Source organism: Pteronotus mesoamericanus, unplaced genomic scaffold (genome assembly GCF_021234165.1).
Source record: "Pteronotus mesoamericanus isolate MK-2021 breed Mesoamerican mustached bat unplaced genomic scaffold, CSHL_Meso_final scaffold_21, whole genome shotgun sequence".
Lineage (NCBI taxonomy): Eukaryota > Metazoa > Chordata > Mammalia > Chiroptera > Mormoopidae > Pteronotus > Pteronotus mesoamericanus.
Genome location: NW_026555310.1, coordinates 20,191,894 through 20,204,724, shown reverse-complemented (window position 1 = coordinate 20,204,724; position 12,831 = coordinate 20,191,894).

Below are 12,831 nucleotides of genomic sequence, written 5' to 3'. Positions count from 1 at the left end.
TGTTTGTCTGCCATCACTTAAGATGCAAAGAAGCTTTTACATTCATGTGATCAAACCGAGCAAAACTTTTATTTTGTATTTTGCCTCTGATACAACACTTAAAAATAACTTCCAACCCTCCCTCAACTTATATAAATATTCACAACACTATCTCTTAATACCTCTATGGATTTTTTTATTAATAAGTTAAATCTTTAACCCTTCCATAACTTATATTGGCAATAGTATAGAAATGTAACTTATTTCTAAACACTTAGGAAATTTTCTTACAATCATTTCTTTTACACAGATTTTAAACTCCTAAAATTAGCCTTGTATAAAAAAACTTTGCCCCATTAAGAGTGAATCAAGTTCCTTAATTACAGGTCTAACATCATGTATTATGTTACATATAAGATTTTTAAAAAATTCTTTACTTAAAGATGCATATATTTATATCATCTAAGAAAATAGAAAATATCATAGTTCATAATAGCTTTAACACAGTAATTTTGAACCTTTTTCCCCTCCTGGCACACATAAACTAATTACTAAAATTCTGTGGCACACCAAAAATGTATTTTTTACTGATCTGACAAATAAAATAGATATAATTTTGATTTATTCATGCCAGACAGCCATTGTTGTCTTGGTGTTGTCACTTATATTTTTATTTGACGATCTAAGGGAAAAGAGGTCAGTGCCCCTGACTAAACAGTCGAGTACTGCACATTTTAAAAATTCTCGTGGCACACTGGTTGAAAATCACTGCTTTAAAAATTAGTAAATATTTATTACATTTTATAATGAATCTCAGCAGTACAACTTTACTAATTTATGCAAAATGCATTTTCATTTACAGAATGTGACCATGGGCAAGACTTATTCCATTGAGAGTATGTATAACCTAATTATGCAAAAAGTTTTATGGAGGCACTCTGCATTCAAGGTTTTTTTCTCAAATTAAATTATTATTGTTAGAACTGTTTCTTTGTTGCTTACTATTCTAAATAAAGATGCAAAATTAAACAATTGCTTGCTCACATACATTATTGTAAAGACTTCTGGTCAGCAGTTCATGCATAATTTTATTTAGAAGGAAAAATCCTCTTAATTACAATTGCTGAATAAGAAAAACAATACTCAAGCAGTTGTTATTACATTTTTAAGACACATGATTATCTGACTTTTATAAAGTAATACAATTCTAATTTTCCTATAGCTTTTGAATGATTCTCACTCATTATTCCTTATCAATCAAGAAGCTGAAAGTCAAAGGAATTCTACACAGGCAATTATTTTCTGCCAGGCTTGTGTTTTAGGGCTGCTTCAAGTGGATTAGCATTGGCTACTCAAGTAAGAAAATCTCATTCCAAGACCAGTACAATGGAGCATCTCTACTTAATTGCATTATATTACTTAAGTTACATTTCGAAATGAACTCTGCAATTCAAATCGTGCTAATAAAATTCCCCCAGTGCATATGTACATACACTTGAAACACCCAGAAAAATAAGCTTCTCACTTTGTGCTAAACTATTCAGATGGATATTCGATATTTGTAGGTAGAGCCTGAAGGCAAGCATGATCAGGCATTTAAATAAATAATTTTGAGTTAAGAAAAAAAAGAAGAGCATAATGCTGTTAGATTTAAATGCTCCTTTAGCATGCTTTTCACAGTGCTTTTTTTGCCCATAATGTTTCATTAACTTGAGAAAACTAAGCTGAAAGTATATTGAAAAAAGGCATCTATTCAAAAGATTGAGTACAGCAATAAGAGATGATCTCCAATGATTTATAAAGAAAGATATGATCGCATAATGAGTTATTAATGAAGAAACAGGGGATTCAAATCAAAGACCGTACTTTTAGGTATCAGTACTACCATATGTTTCTAAAGAGCTGTGGATTAAGGGATAGATCGTGGACGGTTAGTTGTCCAGGTGGAAAGCATCACAATCCCTGCATCTGTATAACTGTGTAAATCAGTTCCTTCTTTTTTTCTGTTTTTGTTTGTTTGTTTTCTATGTTTTTTTTTAATAACCAGGGTTTTGATTTCAGAGGGCCATTGGATTTTGCCATGGCCTTTTATCCACAGGTGGTAGTCCTTTTTTAAAATCAGCTTCAATTATATTCAGTATTCTGTTTTGGTGGCGTTTTCCCCCCTTCAACTGCCACCCACATTAAAATGTAAGTGTGTGCTGCTCAGAGTTCTCATTAATGTTGCACCATTTAGATGATAGATTTGTCAACAAAGTGGCTCATTCTCGAAGGCCAGTGAACCCTGTCGAGATAAATGCCTTAAAAATTGTATATTGCAGGGTAATCTTTAATTATAAAGAATTCACTCAACAATTTACAACACATTGGGATTATTTTTCTTTTTCAAGCAATAAAGAGTTTTGCTTTCTAGGTTTAAGGTGATTGCAGAAAAAAAGTGATTTGGTTTGATAAACAAAGCAAAAAGCTTGCTTTTTACAAGGAAAAGAGAAAGGTGACCAAAAGGTATGTAAAAAAAAAAAAGACCGCTTAGGATCACAAATTATTAACTGGCTAAGTGGTTATAAATGCAGTGACATTTTAAAAGAATGTTATCACAGAAGGAGATAAGCAAAACAAAAATAACTGCCACCAATGTTATAACTAACCAATATCCTCAATTTATCTCTGCAAACTCTTAGTTTTACAACACCTGTGTGAAGTACTATTTTTGTTGTGTTATTTTTGTTCAAGGCAGTATAAAATCTGATATTCAACTAACTATTTTTGTAGCATATTGTTGATGTATGCAAAGGATGTTTTAAAATGGTGATCTACTTCAATACGTACACAAACAAAATATTCATAATTTTATAGTTCTGAAAACATGTTGGCAATGCTTGGTAGCCTGTATTAGATTTCTTAGAAAAAGAATACTGGAAAAAAAATGCTTATATTAATATCCTATTATTCTTCATTTCCAATGTGGGAAACTCTTTGCAATCATCGTAAATTATTTTACCTAATTTTGGAAGATACATCAATTTAATGTATAATATTTTTAACCATGTTTTTACCTCATAAAACATAACACATTACTAAAGAAATAGAATTTGTTCTATTTGCTTTTGTATTTTAACACATTCATTATGAACTATACATTTATATTATATACAATGTCACACATGGTAAGAAAGCATGGCCCCAGGTAACTGCCACATAGCGCATCAGCTACGCTCGCCCTCAGGAAAGAAACACTCTGACCTAAATCTCCCTCCTCAGCTCAGTCTCTTTCTTCATTCCCAGAGATCAGCACTCCCTGGCTCTTCTATAGCAGTATTTCTTTGAGGGTTTTTTTTAATAGTTTTACTGTCTACAATGCATCTCCGAACAATATAATTGTTTTCCTGAACCATCTGTATATATCCTTATTTATGTCTTTACTTTTTTCCACTTACTATTAACAAAATCACCAAAATGGGTCCATTTTCATCACTTCATATTTTATTGAATGACTATTCCACATTTTCCATCTGGTTGATGGCAACTGCATTGCCTCCCAATTTGGATAAATATAAATATTTCTCCTGTGAACATTCTTGTCCATGTCTCCTGATATACATACACACATATTTCTATTGGAAGTATATCTAGGATTGATATGTTTTAGCAGGGCTATGAATTTCAGCTTTATTAGGTACTGTGTCAGAAGGCAGTTGTTTCCATTAATATCCCAACAAGCACTCTGTGAGCGTTACTCTTGCTCTGCATGCTTGTCAGTGCTTTGACCCGCTTGCCATATTTGTTTTCCCATTCAGAAGAATTCATGATAGGCATTCATTAACAGTTCATTTGTATTTCCTTGACTAATACTGAGACTAAGCACTTTTTTAATATATTATATTTGGCCACTTGGATAAAATATTGGACATTTGGATTTCTCGGTTTTCTATTGGATTGCATGCATTTTTACATTGATTGTAGTTAAAAAAAAAACTTTTCTTAACATGGGCACCACTTGTGTCGGTGATGTTTTGCAATTTTTTTCTGCTACTCCATGTCCTGCCTTTTCACTCTTGCTACAGTGCTTCTTATAAACAAAACAAAAGAAATTAATGTGGCCCCTAATGTAAATGATGAACTCTGGCTGATAGTACCGCATCAATCCTGGACTGTAAAAAATGCATCACTAGGATGGGGAAGTGATAATGGGGGAGACATGTGTGCGTGGAGAGCGGATGGGTAGTATATGGGAAACCTCTGTACCTTCAGCGAATGGTGCTATGAACCAAAAATGGCTCTGAATAATTGTCTACTAAAAAAAAATAATATAGATTATGTGCTTTTTTGTTTAAAGAATACTTCTCTCAGATCATAAACTTTTCTTAGATTCTCTTACATGAGAATACAGGTGGCCCTCTTATAGGAGATGTTCCTATTGTTTTGCCTCTTACACTTTATTTTTGACCAACTGAAATTGGTATTTTTTGTGTGTGGTATGAGGTTGAGACCCAACTTGTTTTTTTCAATTAATAATCAAATTTCCCAGTACCCATGTATTTAAAAGATTGTTATTTCTATTCTGCATTTAAGTACCATTCTTATTATAAATAAAATGTCCACATATCCAAGAGGTTTCTGAGCCCTGTGGTCTCTATTCGTTTACTTGTCTACACCCGCAGTAGTGCCACATTTTCTGAGAGCTTCATAATGTCAGTAGGGCAAGCACTCCTACCCCTGCTTTCTTTTCTTTTCTCAAGAGTGCCTTGATTATTCTTGGCTTTTTGCATTTCAGAATCAACTTGTCACACCACACACACACAAACATACACACAAAACTAGCTAAACAAATAACCAAGAAACAAACACAGAACAACCAGTTGTCATTTTGATTGTGGTCACATTATACTTACTAATCAATTTGGGTCTAAGTGTTGCATCTTTTGGTACATAAACATGGTTTACCTCATCATTTATTTCAGCCTTGAAAATATTTCTTAATAGTTTCACAGTTTTCCCCACAGAGGTACTGCACATCTATTATTACTCTATACTAGATAAAAATTGATACCGATATACTGAAATACTCTTGATTTCAGTATATTGCATTGTACGCATCAACCTTACTAAATGCTCTTGTTAGCTCACATAATCTGCTAATAATGAAAACTGTTTCTTTTTCAATACTAATAACTATTTCTTTATCTCACTTTATTACACTGGCTGTTGTGATGTCACCTTTGTCATTCCTGATAATAGTTATTTGCCCCTTTGTCACTTGCTCTCTTGCTCAGTCTCATCACAGGTTTGGAAAACTCATTCATCATTTGCAACAATCAATCTTTCACTTTCTTTGTCTCCTTTTTTACTTCATTAATTTTGCTTTTACTTTAATTAATTTCTTCCTTCCATTATGTTTATTTTGTTGGTCTTTTTGAAATTAATTCTTGGCCTATTAATTTTCCTTTCTGTTTTCTAATACATTTATTTAAGACATAATTTTCCCAGTAGAAACATCATTATATTATTGTTATACATAATGTCCACTTTTTTTAGTCTAACATATTTATAATTTCTATTATTTCTCTCTAACTTTGAAACTTTTTCTAGCTATCTTTTTGGTATTCATTTGCAGCTTAATTTCATTATTATTCCAAATCTTTGAAATGATTGAGAACTAATTTATAACTTAGTACACTACTAATTTTTGTAACTGTTCCATGCATTCTTCCAAATAATGTGACTTTTGTAAAAGTATGCAAGGTTCGATATATGTCTATTAGGTCAAGTTTTCTTAAGCTTGTCTTTCAACTCTGCAGGCTTACTGATGTTCTCTATTTTACTCTACCCATTGCTGAGAGAGATAAGATAATATCCACTGCTATTGTGGATCTGTTTATTTCTCCTTGCTATTATCTCAAGGTTTCCTTAATAATTTTTAATTTTATGTTATTAGGGGCATTTACATCTAAAATTATTCTATCTTCTCACTGACTTGAAACTTCAATCATTTATAAAGTATCTTCAGTAAATGATTTGGCCTTTAGTCTATTTTGTTTAACATTAGGGTAGCTACACCAGTGTTCCCATGGCAAGTATTGGCATGATAACATGATTGACATAGTGTGTTCTATTACTGTTTAGGTTTTACACATGGGGAATCAGTGGTTAAGGAATGTACCCAACAACAGACAAGCATAAGTGGCACAGTGTCTCCAAGGCCTATGCTTCTCAATATTACACTTCCCTTACAAGTTCTGAAGACTGAAGTCAGCACAGGTTCAGGAGAGAAAATGTTCTTACTCTAATATCTGCAAAGAATTTCTCACAGGTTGCTACCTAATTGTGATATTCTAAAGCAACAGAATACTATAAAAAATAATTCTATCAAATTCTTAATCCAGAAATGTATACTATCATATATTATATCATATGAAAGTACTCAAATTTATCTAACCACTACTCTATTGTTGGACAATTCAGTAGATCTCAAATTCTTCCCAATACATGAAAATTAACATACTTACATAATAAATTTTATCTCCTTTAATTATTTCATTTAGTTTCTTGGAAATGAAATTGTCAGATACTGTTAGTTAGGCCCTATTATCTGTTCTCTTGTTATTCCACTGTAATAAGTCCCCCACATTTATATTCCAAAATAAAAACTACATTTTCCAGCCTCTTTTGCAGCATGACATGCTCATGTGACTATGTTCTAGCCAAGGGGATGCAAATGGCAGGAATAAGGACCTTTCAGAAGATTTTCTTAAAAGGAGAAAATATGATCTTCTCCTAGAAATATTTCCTTTCTGTCATTGGAATACAAATATGGTTGCTGGCATGCCAATACTGGATATTCCAGGGGCTAGGTGAAAGTCATGTGTTCAGAGTAACGCAGCGAAAGATGAAGGATCTGGGTCTCCAATGACTGTGGAATCAACCAACCAGTTCTGAACTGTCTATACAGACTTCACACCAAAGAAATATAAAGCTCGATCTTGTAAAACTATTTTGGATTACTTGCAATCAAATGTTTCCCAAACAAACAGAATAGAAATGTTGCAGAGAATGCTTTGGAAACATTTAAGGCTCTTAACAGAGATGGCCAAATCACTTCCTGGAAAGCTGAGTAAATATAACCTTTTTCCAACATTAATGAAAGAGCTCATCTTCCCACATTCTGGTTTCAATACTGTCATTCCAAACTGCTTTTTTACTGGTTATAGAGTAAGTGATAGTAACTTTTTTCTAGATAGATAGTAACTCCGCATTTTTGTTGGCTTTTTGTATCAGAATGGTATTCCTCATTAATAATTTGTTCTTGTCTTTTAAATTAAACGTTAGTGTCTTTCTTATAATAACAGTGCTTGCATATAATGTTTGTCATATTTATTAGAAGTAGCCCCAGTTTGTTGATAGCCTGTTGCTTATACTGGTCGTTTTACTTGTAAAATTATAGAAGTTTCATATTTGCAGAATTTATTTCTGACTTAATTCCACTTCTATTAGCATAAATTCCATTACTCACTGTGCCTTCCTGCATATTATATTTCATTTGTCTGTGACTACATGAAGTCTTATTTATAAATATTTTAACATTATTTAGAGTTATAACAATTTAGTTTTTAAATACGGTAAAAAAACCACTGTTGCTTCTAAAGGTTGTCACAAGTAAATGTGTATCTTGAAGTTCTAGAAACAGTCATAATACTTTAAGAGTGGATTCGTGAACAAATAAGTTTTAGTTCACTTTGCAAAAAGACAGCTTTTTCACTATTCTCTTTAGGCATCGAAAGAGAATGCCTTTTCCATGTTTCTAGGGACAAACCTCTCTGAACAACAGGCTCCCTTACCTCCAAACTCGCCTGTTGCCACCACATGACCATCAGTCAGTCAAGGGATTATAAAAGGATTTTCAACTCTAGTCTGTGGTCAAACGTTCAGTTCCTGTTCCCAAGATTATAATTTTTTTGAAAAACAAACAAGCATTTCACAAATGCATACACAGAGAGATACCCATAAATTTTTCTGTCAAGAGAACTGGAATGTATCTGGGCCTCTGCAAAGTTGTGCTTTTGTGTGTGTTTATAAAAGCATACCCTGGAATACTTAATAGCCTATGGAAATTGTTGTAAAATGGGTGACCTACCTGTTGTGACCCAAAATATTTCTTTTGCAGCAACAACAAAAAAAGCAGTAACAGCCATTTTAAAAGATATTTTTCAATGGAAATAAAAAGCTTTTGCAACTTCAGGAAAAAGTGTCTCTCATTAAGAAAATGAAAAGAATGTTGCTATCGTCTGCCAGCTTACAGACATTGCCTTTACAATGAGTTTCAAAATTATAATTACGTATCCAGTTGTCATCTGAATATAGAAAAACTATGTACAATGGTTTATATGCATAAGTCATAAATTTGACTTATAAATTAAAAATAAGAGAAGGCATATAAACTTCCATTTTGAGGAAGCAGCAAATGTAGTAATCAATTTTTCAAAGGTGTATATTATGGTTTTTTAAGAATATACCTTTTTCCTGTCCAGCGCAGTGCCCAAATTCTCTGTTCAGCTTTCAGAATCTTGTAAACAGATTCAAACAGGAATTGTGTCATCAGCAAAAAGAATGCTAGAAAAAAATAAAATTAGTCCATTAACGGTGCATATTTTTTTTTAGTAAATATATCAACATACAACTTTTGGAAGCAGGAGATATCTCAGCTTTACAAAATAAATTCATATATAAATATATAATAACATCATTGTTTATGGAAAAAGAGGCATTCATGTGACATTATCATGCCACCAGAATTAATCCAAAATGCATTTATAAATTATGTTGTATGAATATTTACAGATATGTTAATCCCCTTAGAAGTTGTTCATTTTGTCTAATTTTCATGTAAACATCCCACAGATACTTTAGGACAGGAAAATTCTTATTTCTGGAAATGATTTATGAGAGAGCTTCAGGTGTCCTCATAGGTCCCTTACTTGATTCCATTCAAATGTACGACAGCAATGGTCAACTCATAACTGTATTGTGGGAGTCACCCAGCTAGTACCTCTGCATCCACATTCTTTCCTCTAGATATCTCTGTGACTGCCTGGCTCAAACTCAGAAACATTGCTTTTGCCACTTTCATGAGTACATAAAACTCTGGCTTTGTTACCAGTGTCCCCAGGTGGACAGAAATGGCCTCTGTTAATCAGCTGAAATCCCCAAGCATCAGACTTCTGAAAGCAGAAAACATGCGTATGGTAGCAGCCACAGCATCGGTTCCAGCTCAGTCTCTTTGCTATCAGTTCAGTTCATGGAGAACTGAGTAATGCTTCAGTGCTCATTCTATTATGCCACTGATTATTCAGTTTTGATCACAAGGTTTATAGTATTTGAGGTGTTTTATTACCATACAGCTGTGATTTTCCATCTTTTTCATCCCATGGCACAAATAAACTGATTACTAAAATTTTGCGACACACCAAAAAATATATTTTTTGCCAATCTGACAAAAAAAATAGGTGTGATTTTGACTCATGCACACCAGACAGCTATTGTTTGTTGGCTGTTATCATTTTTTTTATAATTTGACTATCTCAAGGGGAAAAGGTCAGTGCCCCTGACTGAACAGTCAGGTATTGCAGGTTTTAAAAATTCTTGTGGCACAGCCTTTGAAAATCGCTGCCACAGAGTGTCTATCTGCAGAATGATCGGTAGAGAATTTTACTTCATTCCAATACCAGAATTCTTGATAATATACACAGAAATCCAAAAGTCCCTATATAGACAAAGATGGCACATTATTTCATTTATTCACTGATTACTCCATTAGAGACTATTCAAATATGATAAAAGTTATTAAAAATTTTGAGCATCAGAAATTATGTTGCTGCAATAAAATAAAAGTTGCCTGCCAATTTAGAAAAGTATTTACTTTCATCAAAAATGTTACTTAAAAATGTATCCCAAACTACTTTTTTTTCAGTTAAGTGAAATGTCCCATCTGACTACCAGAGCAGAATTTACTTAAAAGTGAAACAGAGATATTGTGCCATATCCTATATGTGGGCAACAGAAATACAAAGGTGGTAATTTTACCCACAAGAGGGAGCCTGTATTTTTATATTTTTGTCACGGAACTCAAAAAACTTGAGTTAAAATATAAAATTCTAAAAAATGTTTGACACTATAATCTTTATGTCAGGTCAAGTTTTCAGATAGTCAGATTTCAGCTGGCATATTTTTCTTCAACTATAACATATCAGCATATCAGAAGATTAAATATATAATTAGAATTTTAAAAAATTTCCTACCTATATTATAATTAGTTTTCTTTTCAGATATAAGAATAAAGACATCACTGCCAAAGCAGCCTAGAGGAAATTCATTGTAGGTGGTAGCAACATTAGTTGGGTAAAACTGACTAGAATTATTATGAGTTCTCTGAATCTGAATTTAATTACATGGAAGTAAAATGATATTTCAGTCATCCTCTTATCACAAAAGAGGCTAGTAGTATAAAACAATAATTTTCTATGTACTTATGGAACAGGAAACACTTTATTTTAAAAATTATGGTGACGGCCAAATATCACAGAAAACTTGCCTCAGGAAGGATGAGCTGTCATGACACCATGATGAACTTTTCTTTCTTAGAGTTGGGAAAAAGATGTTTTTTCTTTAAAAAATATCTAAACTTGATTCCTTCATATTATATAATCTCCATAAACAATATCTTAAATTAACAAAACTCTCTAAATAAATACACACTGGGTTTTCTAAAAATAAAATGTATTCACTAACTTAGAAACCACCTTATAAGAAACAATCTTGGCAACTCCTATCAACTCAGAATAATCGGTGCTCTCACATTTAGAGACACAGTAATAGTCCAGTTGAAATTTGTTTTGTGATCCCTTGTAAAGTGCAGGAAAAACAGATGATATACTGTCTGTTTCCCATGGAGTCCTCTTCTCAGCTACTTGAAGATATTACATAACGGGGCAAGGAGTGGAGGAAGAAGGGCTTAATCACTGCTACTCTTCCTCTGGAATTCCAACCCCGAGGCTTTAAATCGTAGTTGTTGTTGTTGTTGTTGTTGTTTCTCCCACTAGGGACTGTGAATCTAATAGATATACAATCAATACCTTATAAATGATACTAAAAATATATTCACTTGATGGAGTAATGGACCCTTGTGTCTGAACCCTATCTACACCCTCTTCTTTGAAAAGGGCAACAGGCTCCTTTCTGCCAGTGAGAGGTAATTCAGTCACTCTGGTGACATGCTGCAGAATGCACTGTGGCGTTCAAGGGCAGCACAAGGGACAGAGCACTGCCGCAGACATGTTAAGCCTGGTGCCTTTCACTGTGTCAGAAGACACAATCAGGAGGAGCATGCAGGGAACGTGGAAGAGCTTTCCCATGTTCTAAGGCACGTTTACAGGTCTCTGTTTCCTTATCTTTTTTTTCACAGCTTACTTAAAATTTTGAGTGCATCAAATATTTCCTGATAATATCGAGAAAAAACCCCCACAACTTCCATTTAACAGTGATTCTGCAAAGATTGAAAAAATGATTTAAAAATCCTTAAAGGTAGAAATATTCACTAACATACCAAAGAGATATTAGTCAAATAAACATAGTGTGAGATCACACATTAAACCACAGACACAGACGAGATCTGGGGAGATTGAGGGCCTTTCACCTACAAGAAGCATGAATGAAACAACCAAAAAAGGTACAATGGCTATCTGTTAGTTTTTTACATATTAAGAAAATATGCTGATTAGGTTTTTAATTTACAGAATATTCTTTAATCTAAAGGACACAAATACTTACTTCAAAAGCCATTCTTATCACTTAGAAAGTATTATGCTTAGTCCAGCAACAACAAACACCTCAGTTTACAATCTATTGGGAACTTTATTTTATAGATTCTCTCTTCTTCTACCTTTAACATTTTTAAGATACCAAATACAGAGTCACTCTGTAAAATACAAAGATATCAGCAATTCAAAGGAAAAAAACATGGGCCCTGGCTGGTGTGGCTGTTTGTTGGGGCATCATCCCATAGCCTAAAAAGTTGTGGGTTTGATTCCCGGTTAGGTCACATGCCCAGGTTGCAGGTTAGATGCCCAGTCATGGTGCGCACAAGAAGGCAACCGATCGTAGTTTCTCTGCCACATTGACGTATCTCTCTGTCTCTCTGTCTCTCTCTCTCCCACTTCCTCTCTCTCTAAAAGGAATAAAACATGTCCTTGGGTGAGGATAAAAGGAGAAAAAGAAAAAGTACGGTTTAAAAAATCCAAAGAAAGCGAAAAATTAAAGGAAGAACTACTTTCCTGGGAAAAATGTCATTTGACTTACTTTGTTTCAATGTACTTTGATTTGTACCAATGCATTTGATTTGAAATCAAAATAGTCAGAGAATAATGAATAGAAAAAGCAACTTTAAAATATACTTTTTGAGAGAATTTTAGCAACAGGTCAGCATGCGATTTCCTGTTCAGTTTTACTGGCTGAAAATTCAGAGAGTTGTACATTTTCAAAAGAAAAAAGGAAAAAAACTGTTATTCTTTATTCCATTTGCCAACCAGAGTCATTTATCCCCTATTAGATAAAGTATAATAGACTCTACCGAAAGGGTCACTGGCCTTCCATTTAATGATATTGCCATCCCCAATCTGCATTTTCCCGGCAATGTCCCTCAACGCAGAATAAATGGCTGATCTCTTCACAATAACAGCTGATTTCTATTTATTAAGCTAAAAAGGTCACCATTTTCTATGGCTGGGCTGCCCTGCACTATTGATAATTTTATGCATAAACAAATGGCAAATTTGTGCCACATAAATATGCATTAGCAATTAC